The sequence below is a fragment of the Sander lucioperca genome, chromosome 15 (genome assembly GCF_008315115.2).
Source record: "Sander lucioperca isolate FBNREF2018 chromosome 15, SLUC_FBN_1.2, whole genome shotgun sequence".
NCBI classification, from domain to species: domain Eukaryota; kingdom Metazoa; phylum Chordata; class Actinopteri; order Perciformes; family Percidae; genus Sander; species Sander lucioperca.
The window spans coordinates 23,144,805-23,162,034 of NC_050187.1; positions in this window are offsets into that span (position 1 = coordinate 23,144,805).

Genomic DNA, 17,230 nt, shown 5'->3' on the forward strand with positions numbered 1-17,230 from the left:
ACTGTATACTGTACATACAATACATGTTATTCGTACTAAAAGACTGAGGCTAATGCTGTATGGCCCAGGCAAAAAGTTAGCATCCTCAACAGCTAATGATCCATGTGGAAGACATGGAAATAAAGAAACACTGTTGCTCTTGTATAACAGTGTGAAACTAGTTATTTAAATAGTATTATAATTATGAAAAGAACAAATGTAAGATTGTCATTCTAATGTTTGGCTGCTTCAATGTAGCTTACATAACAGTTGCTGATTCATATTTTCAAAATGTATGTTTTCACTTGTATCGTTTCAAGAGAAAAGGCTTTTAGGATAAGAACTAACCAATGTGTTTGGGAAATGTAACGCTATCTGAGGTAACGTTGGCTGTGGCTTGTGGTTTTGGAAAGCAGAAAAGTAGAGACAATCCTCTGTACTGTTCTAACTACACGCACATGGAGCTATGATTGGACATTCACTTGGTTTGACAAATGGTCAGTTGAGAACTTGAATATATTAAAGTGCCCATATTATGAAAAAATCACTTTTTCTGGGATTTGGGGTGTTATTTTGTGTCTGTGGTGCTTCCACACACATACAAACTTGGAAAAAAAAAACATCCATGCTGTTTTTAGTGAGATACGGGTTTCTGAATGTATCCTGCCTTCAGTCTCCAGGTGAGCTGGTCAAAATCGGCAGGGCAGTCTACGTCATTGGCAGAAACATTTGGTGTGTGCTAACCACTTTGGGTAATACCACATCAGCTAGCTGTTTCTCCAACTTCAGTCAGTACAAGGCAGGATTAGCCAGGAGACTTCTTCTAAACGAGGGCGCACTTCCAACTTTGCGTTGAATACCTGCAGACGAGGGACATGTAAGTAGTTCTATACAATTTCTTTTGTAGATTAGGGTGAACTTGTGTGTGTTGTAGCAGTGTTTTGCCATTGAGAACGAGGTGGCTAACCGCTAGCAGCGTTAGCTTCTAGCTAGTAGCCCAGTACCTAGCTACTGCGCATGTGCGAATCCCAACAAAGATGGGATAGAAGTGTGATGCCTCACTCTGTACAGTAGCTAAAACAGAGAGCTCAACACTCAAGAGGAGCTGCAGCAATGTGCAGTACAACAACAATATGGTGTTTTTTGAAAATTAAACCATGTAAACCTATTCTGGTACAACCTCAAAATACAATTATGAACCTGAAAATGAGCATAATATGGGCGCTTTAATGTATCCTTCAATGAAACACTGAAGCAATACACAGCCGACATTCCACGCTCTCTTAGTATCTATAAAAAAGAGTAAAAAAGAGACTTGCATAACAAACGAGCATTTCTGGATATCAATAATGTATACTTCTTAAATATATTCTTTTAAAGATAATTTAAGGCTGTTGATGGTCTGGCAAAGCGAGACTATGAAAACTGTGACTCTGTTGAACAAATGAAAGGTATGACAATGTATGACAGCCAATTTATCTGTCTCCCTATTTCTTGAAGATGTAATATAAGACAAGCACAGAATCCATCCTGCTCCTGGTCATGCCTCTAACATATAGGACATGTCAACAGAGAAAGAAAACAAAGACTAAACGTTTTGAATAAAGAACACGACCATATGCAGTTCTCGTCATCTGTCTTTTTTTCATTTTAGTTTCCACATTTCACCACTCAAGAATGTACACACACAAGCCCGAATAAACCACAGACTCCATTACATTCAACATCCACTTCCGCTGCAGCCCCCCCAAACAGACAGCGCTGTGAGTGTGGGTTATTAGTCAAAGCTAGAGGATGAGTTGTTTGAGGGTTATATGGTTCTGTGCTAGAGCAGGATGCCTATTCTGTATTAGTACACAATTGATGCTGGTATAGACAGAGAATGTTTCCCCTTCCTGTCTCTCATGAACTATATCCATATTTCAACTGAACTGTCACAGAGCCCAGAGCTGAGGGCACTACTGGAAGCAGCCAGTCAATCACAGTATGAAGTTCGACACTGCTGCTGCTCCTGTAACAAAGAAGTGGAGTAACCACTGAGTGATCGTTAAAATTACTTGGTATAGTCAAACAGTTAAATAAAGATGGTGCAATTTTATTATTTGTAGAGGAAGAGTACACAATTATGATACTGCTCAATAATGAATACTGAGATTTGCTCTAAGTAAATAATTGATGATTTTAGTGAGAGCAACCCAGATATGCTCCAGGGAGGTTAAGGTTCATAGTCCTTTAAGTTACTGTATCTGTCACTGGGCCTCATTTTTCAATATGTTAAAAAATGTGTGTTTTTTGGGTGCATGCTGTTACAGTATGTATTTTACTTTTAAAACATATGTAAAAGTTTTAGCCCACAGAAATAATTGCTAAAACTACAAATATAAGACTCAAGCCAAGGACAACCAGATCTACAAAATATGTACGCTTATTAGTGCACATCTGTAACTTTATTCAAGTAAAGTACCTTTCAAAAGTAATTTGGAAAGTGATTTACAAAAACACATACATTTAGAAAATGATATGCTTTCAAAAGAGATTTAAAAGAAGATAAAAAGCTAGGTTGCATTATTTGATTCCAGAGTCAAGGGGCCTGCAAAAGCCCTTTCTCTGGTTTTTAGCCTCAACATCAGAACCACTAACAAGGACTCACCGGGGGATCTCAGGCTGCACTCAGGCTCATTTGGGGTTATGAGGTCAGAAACATATAGTCAGCAACTATTCCCATAAATGCCATTAAATGATAATTAAAATCTTTAAATCTTCAATAAAGCACAAGGGTAACCAATGCAGAGAGGCTGGATTTAGAGATATGCATTATTCTATTAGATATCAAGGATCATGATACTCCATTTATACAAAGTATTCCAGAACTACCACGCATTTCTAAATGGATAATCAGCATAACATTGCTCAGGGGGGCATTGAGGCAAGTGTTGGTAAAAAGGTGAAGTGTGTATAAGTGTGTTATATACTCCTCTTGACAGTGCCATTAGCAGTGCCTGTGCATTCTCTTTACTAGAATGCTGATGCTGCATAAAGCCGTTAGATGTTGACCTTTGCATTATCAGTGTGGAGCCTTTCTCATAGTGCCACTTGACTGTGACACCATGCAAAGGTGGGCTGTTTTACACTGGGCCAGTGCTACCTCACTCCTTACAGTATGTAAAAGGAAGGTTAGTTTTTAACCTAAATTGTCCTCTTTCCCATCTTGAATGTAATGCCGAATTTTGTGAAATGTAAGATTTGAGAACTAACTTCTGTGTGTGATAGGCTGAGACCCCAGACAATTCTGTTAGGTTAAAAGTTAAGAATGGAGTTCTTCATTGCCACACTAAAATTGAAGGTTTTATGTTCAATAATGGGTCTGAATGTATGCAAAAGTAATTTATGATCATGTTAGCTGTAGAGTGATTCAATATCTGTGTATTTTTCAGTGGCTTTCACACCATAAAATGCATCATGCAGTTGTGGATTTATGTACATACTGAAATAGAGCAACCTAAAGATGATTAAGACACATCACAGATTAAATACACTGTTCATGTGAACATCGTTGATCTCCACATGTCCCATATACACACCAAATCAAAATAAGTCCAATTGAGATGTTATACACTGATTTGCTTGCAGGAAAAGATAGTGCCTTGATAAAAGAGGAATACAACACCCTGACATATGTTGTGGACTTATAAATGTAATTATGCCATTTTTGTGATAAAGAGAGCATGTTTTAATGGGTACAATGAACGCGCCCAGCCAACATATTGTTTGGTAAACTGCTAAGGATAATGTGAAAGCCCAAGGGGTCAAGATCTCTCCATGCAGAAAACTAAAGAGCTCAACACCATGTTTCAATAATATGTAAAAGAAAACAATAAATGCAGACTTTTTCTTTAAATTATGTTTGGTTACAAGGACTTTTTTTTATCACAAATGCATCTGGACAGTTAGTTTCTGTAACAGCTGATAAATGCAGACATAATAGTTGCCCTTGAATAAACTCCCTGATGTGCAAACAGTATTTGATAAATGCACCCAGAAGTTACAGTGTAGCATTTATTGTGATAGACTATGTGAAAATTAAGTTTCTTTCTCTGTGTGCTTCAAAAGTATTCTATCTAATGGCTGCTGGCTGTGATAAAGTAAACATCAAACAACAAAGATTTTTGGCTGACTTTTAAAAGTGTGCATAGCTGCTGCAGCATAAACAGAAAATAACACTGCGAAAGTTTCCATACAAAGAGATATTAAAGCGAAACGACCTTACTTACTACTTACTTACTAACATAAAAAACACATTCAAGGATATCTTTGCTCTCACCTTAAGAATTATCTGTTCATCCAGATCATTTTGATGTTATTTATTTTTAGAGATATACATCGCCTCCATGCAATGTCATCTGGTGCTGTTCTACATAGCAAAAGATTACATCTGACGACACCGTCACACATGATAATCCCCAGACTTGTTAACAGGTTTTGCTTTTCTACTAAATTGTGCTGTTTGTCTATCTCCAGACAGATATAGGAACAAGTTCAAAATGTAATGTGCGTCAAAATGTGCGTCAAAATGTAAGCATTAGTGTGAACTACTTCACCGCAGCAAAACTAAGGGAAACTATCTGAATGGACAGATTGCACTCTGAGCAATAAGCACATTCTCTCGGGGGAGGTTATTATGTTTTGAGGTGAACCCCCCATTTTTATGCATTCCTCAGTCAAATCATTTTACACAAGGAAAATGATAACAATTGGGATTAAAGATGGAGGCTAAATTACATATGTTTTTTTTATATTTTCTGTCCTTTAACCCACAATTGCTGCAGCCAATGATCTGTGTAGAACTTACTGACCTGTAGGTATCATTTAATGGGCGAGTTGATCCTTAGTTTGTCCTTTGAGGAAACAACAGCCCTGAGCTGTTGGACGATGAAAGTTTGTTGTCTGCAATCAGCACTGGTGCCTGGATGCCCGTTCTGACAACTTTGACATGAAGCGTCCCAGAGATGCACTGGACCAAATACTGTAGTCTGTCTTTTCAACATCAGGCTTGTAATGCTGCCAAACAAGTAACATTAATCAACACTAACGGCAAGTGACATCGATCAAGGGGGAAAAGATTAAGAAGAAATGTAATTAAAGATTTTGTAAATTATAGAAATTCCAGGTTACATTTCCAATAAAACAGATTAGCAGTATACAATTTAAGTTAAAAATAAGACAAGCATAAATGCTTAATAATAACAAGTTGTGTTCTCAGTTGTAATTGGATCAGTGATGATTGCCATCTGTGACTCAATAACTCTTAAATTCATGCATGGAAGATGTGCAAGTTGATTCTTGCGCCTCATGCAGTCCAAAGCACTCACATGAATTTATTCATACGTTCTCTGCTTACAGCAGGTTGTAAATAATCATTTTGCTCATACAAGTGGTAGAAGCATATTGTCTGAGGGATAGATTGCTGTGTGAGATTCCTCAGCTGTCTTCCTGTTTTAATTTCCAGACAAATGAGACGTACAAAAGTTTTGACAGATTGTCTGTCATTCAGTGTGTGATAGCATTTGGTGCACGTGTGTGTGTGTGTGTGTGTGTGTGTGTGTGTGTGTGTGTGTGTGTGTGTGTGTGTGTGTGTGTGTGTGTTTGTCTGGGTGTGTTTGTTTCTGGATATTTACATTTAATCATAAATGAATATTCCATCAAAAACAAATGTGTACCATTGAGAAATGTCAATGCATCTATAAATATCACCTTGAACAAGATGAGTCAATTTTTACGGAAGCGTAATGCATTCACTTAAGGAAAGAAAATCTTCTGTTTTTCTGAATTAACGAGAAAACAGAGCAGATCTTTTTTTCATGAAAATATTAGCTCAGAATTCCTGAGATAGATATCTCATTAACTCAGAAAAACAGGGCAAACATCTTTTTCTCAAGTGAAGGCATTATGCTTCCATACATTTTAACATGACATGGGTAATCAATTATGTATCTTTTATGGGATGTCATTCTGACCTAGCATAAAATAAATACTTTATGCAAATGCTTATTTAAATGCAAAAGCATTGTGCACAGCACTTTACTGCAAATATACATTAATATTGTGTGAGTCAACAGTCCTGCTACAGTAGTGCTTCCTCATTTCTTTTTACGTATTGACTTTTGTCATTACCTCACATGATTGATGTTAAACGGAAGTAAATGGTGCAATGAAATGTATAAGAATGATGTCCCCCCTCAGGCCATGAATAACTCAGAGACCTTCACAGCTAGTGAATATGGGCTTCTCCCATATACTGTAGAGGAAAAGGAAGGAAATGTAAATGGTAATGTGCTCCCACACTCTGCATGTGTGCACACAAATGTGTCTATGCATATTTTGTTAGTCCAGCTCTTCCAAATTGATTTCAGTAGGTTTAGACCCTGGCTCCTGTTCTAGCCCTCCTTCCTCACCAATTATCTGCCACCATGTTGGCTACTGCTCTCTGACATGTGGGCTGCAGATGGCCGTTTTGTGTAACACTGCCAGGACAGGGGCAACTGTTCCCTGTGCAAAACAATTGTCACAACTTGTCACATGACACTTTCATTCTAATGAGTCCCATTCATTAAAATTGCCATGTCCTCCACGGGCATGCATACACAACAGGCCTTTCTGTACTTCTGCACAGAAAACATTAAACTTTTGCACAGCAGCAGGCAGTCGTGTCAGGAATCAATGTGAGTGAAAGAAAGAAGACCAGCGTGTATTATAAATCTGTTGTTTGTCAAGGCACGTTTAATGGGAGAGAAAAGCTCTACCTACAATGGATCATCCTGTAAAACATATTGACCATATGGGACATTTGTCATGCACACTGTATCTTTCTATTGCACTCTCTCACTCAATCACCATTTATAGAGCTGGAACTGTAATGTAATTGCCAACCATATGGGCAGATGGTCCCTTAGCTGCATGTTTATTATGTCACACTGCACATTCAGCTATCTTTTCAATGTGTGAAAAGTGATCATGATTAGCAGATTCTCATCATATCTACAATATACAGTATGTGTTTTTTTAATGATTTAAGTAGGGGAGAAGGGAAGGGCAGTTACTGCGATTCTATTCTAAATGTATCAATGTCACCTGCCCTCCATTTCAATCCTAATGGGCTCAATGTTTTGCAGTCTGTGTTGTGTGAATATAGATCCAACTCAGTCTTTAAACAATATATTCTGACATTGAATTTGGAGGGGGGAAAGAAAAGCATACACATTGTGACTTGACTGACCTTCACAGGAAAGTGCAATAGTTCAATGAAATACATTATTTAATAAAAAGCATTTGCATTCAATTTAAGATGCAGTTTTGAAATTATTTTCTTTTTGATTTAGGTCTAGCAAAGAAGTGTACTATAAGAACTGTTACAAAGCTCATTGTAAACTACTTACAGTAATTTCACCACTACCTGGTGCCAGTATCATAAATAATTTTGTTCATCATCACTATCTAAACTGTCAGAATTATGACAGAAAAAGTATATTCTCTAACCTCTGTGATCACCATAATAACACTAGGATAATGTGCTGTATAATATGATGGATTCACTGGCTTGGTGGTTTATTTGGAGGTTCATCAGTCAAATCAGTTTCCAGTAAATTACTTTCTCTCAGCGGGAGGAAGGTCTTATTAAGGCTGACAAACTGATTAGGAGCTTGTATGCTTCCGTTATACCTTCATTGTAATTACTTTTGCCACTGAGGTTATGTTTGCCGTCCCATTTGTTTGTCATTTCACTAGTTAGCAGGGTATCTCAAGAATCAGATTGTAATGGAATCCAAGTGATTAATTTTTGGGGTGAGGACCTACATTTTTTATATTCTTCAGATTATTTCTTAATAATGCAAGACACAGACATGTTTGCCCATTATCTACCTTTTTTTTTTTTTTACATTGCACTTTCTGCACATTTTCTATTATTACAACAACAAATCTAGCCGGCCGTGCAGCCTTTGCACTCACTTACAGCTTTCTCGTATTGAGATGGTTTTGGAAGAGCTGCTGGCCTGGCACTGACTCCTGAACATAATGTAAGAATGTCACCAATCAGCAAAGCACCAATATTGTACATCCAATATTATTATTATTATTATTATTATTATTAATGTATCTCACATTTCACGACTGTTCCAAGTTTGTTTGAGTGAATATCAGTGATCTTTCCATGTATGAGATCAGCAATTGATCTTAATGCCTTCATTAAAAAAAAAAAAAAAAACCTTTAAGGACACCAATTTTCTTTGTGAATGAATAATGTATCGTAAATAAATAAATGTTCTTCCTTAAAATACAGGGGGCATTTTAATTAAAGGGATATTTCACCGTTGGAAAGACGAATATATCTTTAAATCGGGTCACTTATGTAGTAGAAATGTGAATTTGATTTTAGAAATTGGTGCTTTCTAGGCCAAGATAAGCCAGAAAATGTGTTTTTGGCTCATATGGATGAAAGACACCAAATCCCAGAATGCACTTGCTACGCTGCTTTAGAGTCCACTCCCAAGACACACCTACCATTTACAGACAGACAGACAGTGAGGCAGCATTCAACTCAACTCAAGTGTGTTTTATTGTCATTTTAACCATATACACGAAACAACGTTTCACCGTGGCTCAACCGTGGCACACATTTAAAATATATAAAAACGACATTATATAAAAACAACATACGAAACAGGCTACATTTAGTGCACACACATTAGGCTCCGTAAAGTTCAGCTAACACATACTAGCATTAGCGCTTGGTGGGCTGTAAACACCGAGTATAAACACAGCCGTAAATTTGCGTAGAATGTAGAATGGTCGGCATTTAACAGTCACTCCACCAGCAGTTAGCAGTTAGTTAGATACAAATTACCCCATTTCTGCACCAGTCCGGGTTAACACAGCCCACCTCCACTAGTCTTACCCGGCGACAGAGCAGCAGGCCTGGTAGCTGGATAGTCAGGTACACTGTTGTTCAGCCATGTTTCCACAACAACAAAGATATAAACACACTCGCGTTGGGAGTTTCATTGAAGTTGGATGTAGTCCAGTTTGTTGTCTAATGAGCGGACACTTGCAAGCAGGATTGATGGAACAGGTGGCCGGCTAGCGTTAGCTTTCCACCTAGCTGCTTTCCATTCCTGCACACCGCTGTCGAGGTCCCTTTTCCCGGCTATCGGCATCGGGCGACACCGCAGGCTGAGGTGCTGGTCTCTGTAGCAGGCAACGCTCGCGTAGTGTGTCGAGTATTCCGTCTGTAATAAAGTGTCCTGCATATTCTCCGATCTGTACCAATGTATTCCGGTGGTACACATGTGCGGTAGTTTGAATGCACATAATTGTTGTAAAAGTTTTCTGATAAAAAGACGGAGCCAGTTTAGCAATGCTTCAAGATGGCTGACACTCGGCTCCGCTCAGCTAGCATTGGCAGTAACAGTCCCACCCCCTATGGGCGGATTGAAAACATGCGGAACTAGCTGGCTGTAGTCCATAGACTCTGGGCAAAAATGCCTCCGATGAAGCTAAATGACGATTTTTGCGTCATCAGAAGCTTTTTTCCAGATACACAATACAGAGATCTCTCGTCTCAGGGGGACATGAGGGAGGGAAGCACGGTCATTCGAAAATACTACCGGGTTTCTACTGATACAAAGCTTAATGCTAAATGGGTGAAGTATCCCTTTAAGGTAATTAAGATGATTTTTTTATTCCTCTTGTTAGTCAATTTTAGCATGGGTTCATAAACTTATGAGCAACACTGTAATATATGCTGCATTAGAAGATAACAACAAGCAAAGGAAAAGAACAGATGGCACACTTCAAAGTTGTTGTCATGAAAAATGCAATACAGTGCAAACTAACCCTTTTCTAAAAACAACCAAAAAAAACTGTAGTTATCTAGGACAAAATTTTAAAGATTCATTTTCAGCAAGGCAACGCACTGATAACAAACCAGAGAGCTGCCAGGGTTGAGGTGTTTGTGAATGTGTGTGTGTAGAGCGAGAGTCTCCCTCCCACATGCTGTAGGCGTGACTGTCACAGGTGATGAAAGTAACAAGCAGCCTCCATCCAGACAATTTAAACACATATACATGCCCTGTGATTTAAGCTGGCATGACAGCCAATCCTGTCAGCCTCTTACAGTGTCACGCTTCTTATCTGTGTTAAAAACAGCTGCTCAAACTCACTGCATTAGGAGGTGTACCTAGTATAATCTGCTGAGTTAAAGCAATTACTGTAGCACAAGTTAATGAGAGAATAGAAAAGGAATAGTGCATACAATTCAACAACAACAAAGAAGCATGGACATTGTTTCTGACTACAGTACTACAAATAACTATACCATCATTAGGGATGCAAAATTGTGCAAACTAGATAACATTTGCAAAAAGTGACACTTCGAAGGCTTGTACACATGTAATGAGTAACTCATTTGAATCAATGGCATGTCCAAAATATAGCTGGACTGATTCTGACTTTTTCAGGTGGCAAAGCTGAGGAGCAATCACATCAGTACTGGCTTTCCTCTGTTGTTAAAACTTCAACAACTAACTTTTTTTTTAAATACTGTGTGTGTGTGTGTGTGTGTGTGTGTGTGTGTGTGTGTGTGTGTGTGTGTGTGTGTGTGTGTGTGTGTGTGTGTCTTCCTCCATGTTTGTTTCTCTCCGTGAAAGTTCATAAGCTCGTCTCTGCCAGGGTTGTCAGGTCAGTGAAGCCTCATGTGTCCTCTCTGCCTGTCAGTCAAACAACAGAAATGTCCCCATGTTCTGCTATCCAGTGTGCCTGCTGTTTAGTCACGAATGTTGTGCGATGGAGTGCAAATGACTGACATTTACACCAGCATACCCCCACATCGGGTTTTATATAAAAGTTGGAAAGTGTAGCAACGTGTACAACCTGCTAAGTATATCTTCCTAATAGCAGATATCTGAGTATTAATCTTGCAAACTATTCTCAGGTCATAGACTCACTGCAGGAGAAGTCATTTATGATGTTTCTCTTCTCCTGCAGCCAGTGATAATAGAAACATTATGCAACTACATTGCCATTGTCATCAATGTTGCTTCAAATAATAGAAAATGTTGTAATATAATTCACAGTACTTGTCTAATCCTCTCCGCTCTGTTCACCCACAATGACTTAAATGTGAATCTCAGTGCTGTTTTCAAGGAGCAGGAGATTGAAATAAGCTGTGTGTCTGTAGCTTCATTATTGCTAAAAAGTATTACTAATGTTTTCAGTCATTTTGGTTTGTTTGTCAATGAGATTTGGTGGAACGATAGCTATGGGTCAAGGTACAAGTGATTCTTATTTTTTGCTGTTTTGGATCCAGAAATTTTTTGATTTCTAATCATAGTGACATAGGGCTTTTTTTACCTTTTCACAATTTTCCTATGAAATACAAAATGGAAATAATTCTCCCTATTATTGAAATACGTCATAAGGTGAAAAAATACAAATTACCATATTGCAGGACGTGCAGGTGCTGGATTAAAGGTTAACATCAATCCATCAACACTATAATGGAAATAGTATTACAATATACAGCCTTGGTGGAGGTATGTGCTCTTTCCGTGCTTTCTATTATGCCTGTCAAAATACAAAAAAAAACCTCAGCACTTTCTTGGCCTCAAATAACTTCAACCACACCACACAAAGTTAAAAACTCAGTGCTTAAATTGCTTTTACCTAAAACTAATAACAAACCCAAAAATCCCAGACCTAAATTTGAATAGCCACAAAAGACAGTTACATAATCATAATCTTAAAAGACATAAACATTTTTGTATCTAGTGCTTACGAAACTAAAGAAGCAAAACAAATTATTCCACTTCTCAGATCATTGCAGTGGTTATATAAGTGCCAGAGGATTGGTTTTAAGAATTGTATTACTTGTTTATAAAAGCACTTTAATGGTTTCAGACGAAATTACATTTCTGATGAACACTCCAGACCTCTGATCACCTGGGAAGTGTTTGATTACTGCCAGAGGATTAAACCAAAAATCTATGTTTGAAATTTTAGAATGCCATCATCTTGGTATATTAGCTATTGTTGTCTCATTTGCCAGTGTTTCATTTAGTTTGTCACTTATTCAATTTGTGTTGCTACTGAAACCCAAAGGCAAAATGGTAAGATATTTGTTAAAAATCAATAACAACCCCATACAATGCAGCGTTTTTTTCCAGGACACATTCTGTAAATGTAAATGTGATATATTGTAAGGGCTTTTGCTTAGACTCATAACTCTTGATATATTTATGAAATTGTCATTCAAAGTAAACGGTGGATATGAGACTGGTTGTAACTGGTGTAACACACATAGGAAACACCTGCCAATATGTATTTTGACTCCAGTTTTGGTTGTTGTGTAAACCAATACTACTTTTTCTTGTGTATGCATACATGTGAAACAAAACCATAGCGGAGTTGTACTATTCTGCCGCTGATTCAAAATATGGAACATTGATGTTCTGTGCAAATGTTTTATAGACTTATATGTGAACTGTGTTCTCTGTCCTGTGTTTTATGTCTGGGGTTCTGTTTGTATTTTAACAGCCAAGTTTTAATGGCATCCAACATTTTGCCCAGAGAATCAAATATGAATTACTATGAATTATATGAAATACTTGTGGTGTATTCTGTCAAACACTAGTCAAAAGTCATCTAAGGGGATTCTTGTTCAGAGATGACAGCATACCAAGCTCCTGGGATACTGTAGGTTTTAATAGCAATGTGAGACAGCCACACATTTAGGACCATTGAAATTCCACTTGGTTTCCAATAACTTGTTAAATCCTGTCGTCTTTTTGTAAGATTCTGCAAGAACAATCAAACCTTGACAGCGTCTTGACGGGCGGACGGACTGGTGTTTTTTTTAGTAAGATGGTAAAATAGCTCCTCGAGGACCTCCCACCCCGCTGATGCAGAATGGGTTCAGACTGCACTGATGCTGGAGCATAAACTCATTATATCAGAATGGAAGACCCCCTCTGCCCCTCCCTGTAAATCATTGGCATAATCATTTAGGTAGACCAGCCTGGAAGGCCTAAGGCCACACAGACTTAAATGGAAGAGTTAAATTCCAATATCAGTCAGTGGGACTCAGGTACATTTCCAATGTTCTTTCTCACTTTTATTTCTGTAGCAGGGGATTGGCCTGCACTACATCGTTTATCTGTGTTTTTTGCCCCCAACTGCTCCTTCCAGGCAGCGCTGCGACCGCTGCCTCCAAGGCACCTAACCCTAACTTCAACCCTAACCATAACCATAACCATAACCAGTGCCTAATCCTAGTGCCTTCCAGGCAGCGGTGCCTGGAAGGAGCCGCTGGGGGCAAAAAACACCGATAAATGGTGTAGTGCATTGAGCGCACTACACCTCATCTCATCATTATTGCTGTATTTGGCATCGCTGAGTGTTGAAGTATGCTATTGTTTGGTATTGTCCTGCGTGTTTTTTTTAATTTGTTTTACTAATCTATTTTTTCTTTCTTTCGTTGGTCTGTCTGTTCCAACAGTATTCATACTTTCCATGTACAAGTACCGACAATAATACTGCTGGTTGTCCCATCACCACATATGTGTCCCATGCATGCTTAAATGTTTATCTCAAAATGCCAATAAAAAGAAGGTAAAACAAGTGCATATCACTTAAATCTATGATGATTGAAGCAACTATACGCTTTTTATTAGATGAGCTGAGGAATTTACGATCACCCATAGGCTCATTTTCCATTTACAAGACCAAATGTTTACTGCAAAAATGAGAGTTGCGGATGGTTCATAAGAGCAGGTGCTACCAACATCTTCTCGATCCAAGCCCTCCACATGACACACAGTCATCCTATTCTCTTTTGCTGCCTCAGTTTTAATTCCGGCATTATTGTAAAATCAGGCAAACTATTGTGTCATCAAAATCCAGCTGCCTCCTCTTCAAATTTCATTAGAAAATCAACACAAAAGTGTCATCGAAATGCCTGGAGACCTTATTTTGCGTTCATCAACAACTTTAGGCAAGATCAGATTTCTGGCACAGATTTCTTGTCAGGCAAAAGTGTAATACCCCCACAAAACTAACTGAATGTAGACATTTTATTGAGGATAACGTGCAGCCAGAATCTGGACTTCTGGCTTAATCAACCAACTTGGAAATTAAAAAGTCAAGTCTTTAACACTCCCCACAATTCAACCCTGTCCCTTAGAATACGCTTATATATTACTAAATTGTTTTCCTACATGTATGTAGAGTTTAGAAGTAATAGAGAAATCAGAGGAATCTACATTTGCTCTCCCTGCAGCCCTCTGCCTAAGGAAAATATTTTGAGAAGGAGAACATCCTTACTGCACAACTAACCCTGCCATTTCATTTTCATATCAGCAGACCTTAACTTGGAAATGAAAATGCAAACTGGTCTTTTTGCATGTAAATTCAAAGTAGCCTAAAGTCTGTTATTATTATGATAACGCCCAAAGAAAGAAGTGACAGCAAAAAAACAAGCCAAGCCAACATTAATGTACTGTACCTTTATTTTCATGGGACATCAATTAGTCAAATGAAAATGCAAAATTGGATCCATTTTCATTTAATTCCACAAATTAAAGTAAATTCAAATGCAAAAGGTGTCTTTGGACTGAATCACAAATCAAAAGCAGAAAACGCTTTTACTTTGTATTGTTTTGATAAATAGTACTATTTTCCTGTGATGGCTACATTTAGTTTGAATTTGAATTTGGTTTGGATGCAAAAAAAAAGAATTCTGCTACTCTTGATTCAACTGCAGCTCAATGGTAAGCACCATCTCCTAACAACAACAAGGGCATGGACTTTAACCCAAGAGGGATGATGAAGCTGGAAGCTCATTGAAGCATTCCCACACCCTGAGTCTCGACCCCCGGGTTCCCAGACCTTCCAGCCACACCACAACTCTGTTCGACCCCATTCATCCCCAAGGCCCTCTCCTTGGCCCCCTTTTCATACCTCTCCTCGACCCTAATCTTCCCACTGAACGCAACCCTTCCAAATTAAACTACTTTTATACTGAACAAAGGTGGGGTTTTGTTGGTGAAAGTCCACCAAGAAGAGAACGACTTGAGACAATAAAATAGGCCACCTTCCAGTGATTAGAAGCTGACCTTCTGTGATTGGATGAAGTTAAAGTTCCTTTTGTATGCACCTTATGATCCAGATATGCAATATTAAAACTCTTCCAAGCAGTGGTCTTTAACCAAACCACATGATAAATCCAGCTATGCCATTGTGAAAACCTAACATTAAAGCCCTAAACAGAGCTTATAGCTATGGTTTCTGATGTAGGCAAAAGGATCCTTTTGGGTTAGAGAGAAGACAAATTGCTTAGATTTTCTCTATTGAACACAGCGCAGCTACAGTATAGAGCACACTATTGATTGAATGAATCCCCATGACACTTGAAACAGTGGCAATCAAATGAAAAGTGACAATGCTGGAAGACTTAGGTTGGACATACCATACTGTACAACATGAGAATTTTAATAGGATTAGCTCAGAATAGACTCCCCTTCACATATCTAGAGGCACGGTGACAAAAAAGGTATTTTAATTGTAGTAGTAGTAGCCTACTTGCGTGAACTGCAATGTTTTTGTTTATTTCAAGAGATCTCCATCTATAGCAAAACTTCAAATAGGAATTTAAAAAAAAAAGGTTGAGGTGGGGAGGAGGTACAAGGATGACTTAAAAAGTTTGATGCACTAAAGCTGAATACAACAACCACTATGGTCACGTGGTGTTCAACTGTTGTTTGTATGAGTGGAATTGACTTGATTGATAATATATTGGAGGTAACAATTTAAGGTCAACAAAGCCAAATTATTTGTACTTAAAGTCTGCAGTATAACCAACTTATTTTCTGTTTTGCCAGTGATATGTTCATGTTTACAGTATGGGACAAATATTGAACATAGTCAATATGTCACATTAGGAGCAACTCAAGCTAAATAATTTAAAGTGCTCATATTATGCTCATTTTCAGGTTCATAATCGTATTTAGAGGTTGTACCAGAATAGGTTTAAATGGTTTAATTTTCAAAAAACACCATATTTTTGTTGTACTGCACATTGCTGCAGCTCCTCTTTTCACCCTGTGTGTTGAGCTCTCTGTTTTAGCTACTGAGTGAGGCATCTCACTTCTGTTCAACTTTTGTTGGGAGTTGCACATGCGCAGTAGCTAGGTAAGGACTACTACCCAGTCAGAAGCAGAGTATGAGGGTGTGCCATGCTAGCAGCTAGGTGAACATTATAATGTGTGTTACAAAGTGACGCACGTTTGTCACGGAAGTAAAGGCTGGACTACAATAGAGCAGTTTGTGAACAGTGTTTTCTCAGGAAGATTTTAAGTCCCTTTAGGGTGGACTTTGGGATTTTTCACTTTGTAAACCTATAACGTGCACAAAAAAGATATATAACACAATAAAGGAAAGGGAAAAAGCCAAAAGCATAATATGAGCACTTTAATATGTTTGATTTAAAACATATAATTGCATTACTCAGTTGCTACAGCATAATTGTATGACGATGATCAACTTGTATAGGGATGGGTCAAAAGTGATACTAATGAAGATAAAAGTCATCATAAAAGAAAACTACTTGCTATTCATAAATGATTACCGTGTATACGCACAACTATTTAGAGGTATTACAGCACGTGCCTCATAACAAAAGGTGAAGTTATAAGTCATTGATCATCACCTTTCTTCATTCAGTGTTCATATCAGCATAACCACTGGGTCATGAGTCATGACAGGAGTGAAATATACCTCAATGTTTTTACTGTTTTAGTTGAGTAACTGGGTAATTTATCATTGAGACAGTGTAAACGTACTGTACTTCACTGGGATTTTTAATGCTACCCTACTTTGGCTGGGGAGAAACAATAACTTGAATATTCAGCACTTTTTCGAAGCTGTACAGTACAATATCTAGACATTTATTTATAGTTTTGCCTTTACTCTCTCTGTTCTTTTGTCCACATGCACGTCTACCTACTCCCTACTACATACTAGATGTATGCGTCTTTTCAAAGAAGCTTTGCCAGAACATCTGTGACATATTGGTTTGAGTAAGCACTGGTAAGAGTAAAAGAAGGAGCAAACAGCCTCAGTTTATTTTATCTGTGTTTTATTTTCTTTGCTGCATCAGTAGGCAACTGCAGAAGCTGTTAAGAGCCTCTGACTCAATTAATAACTT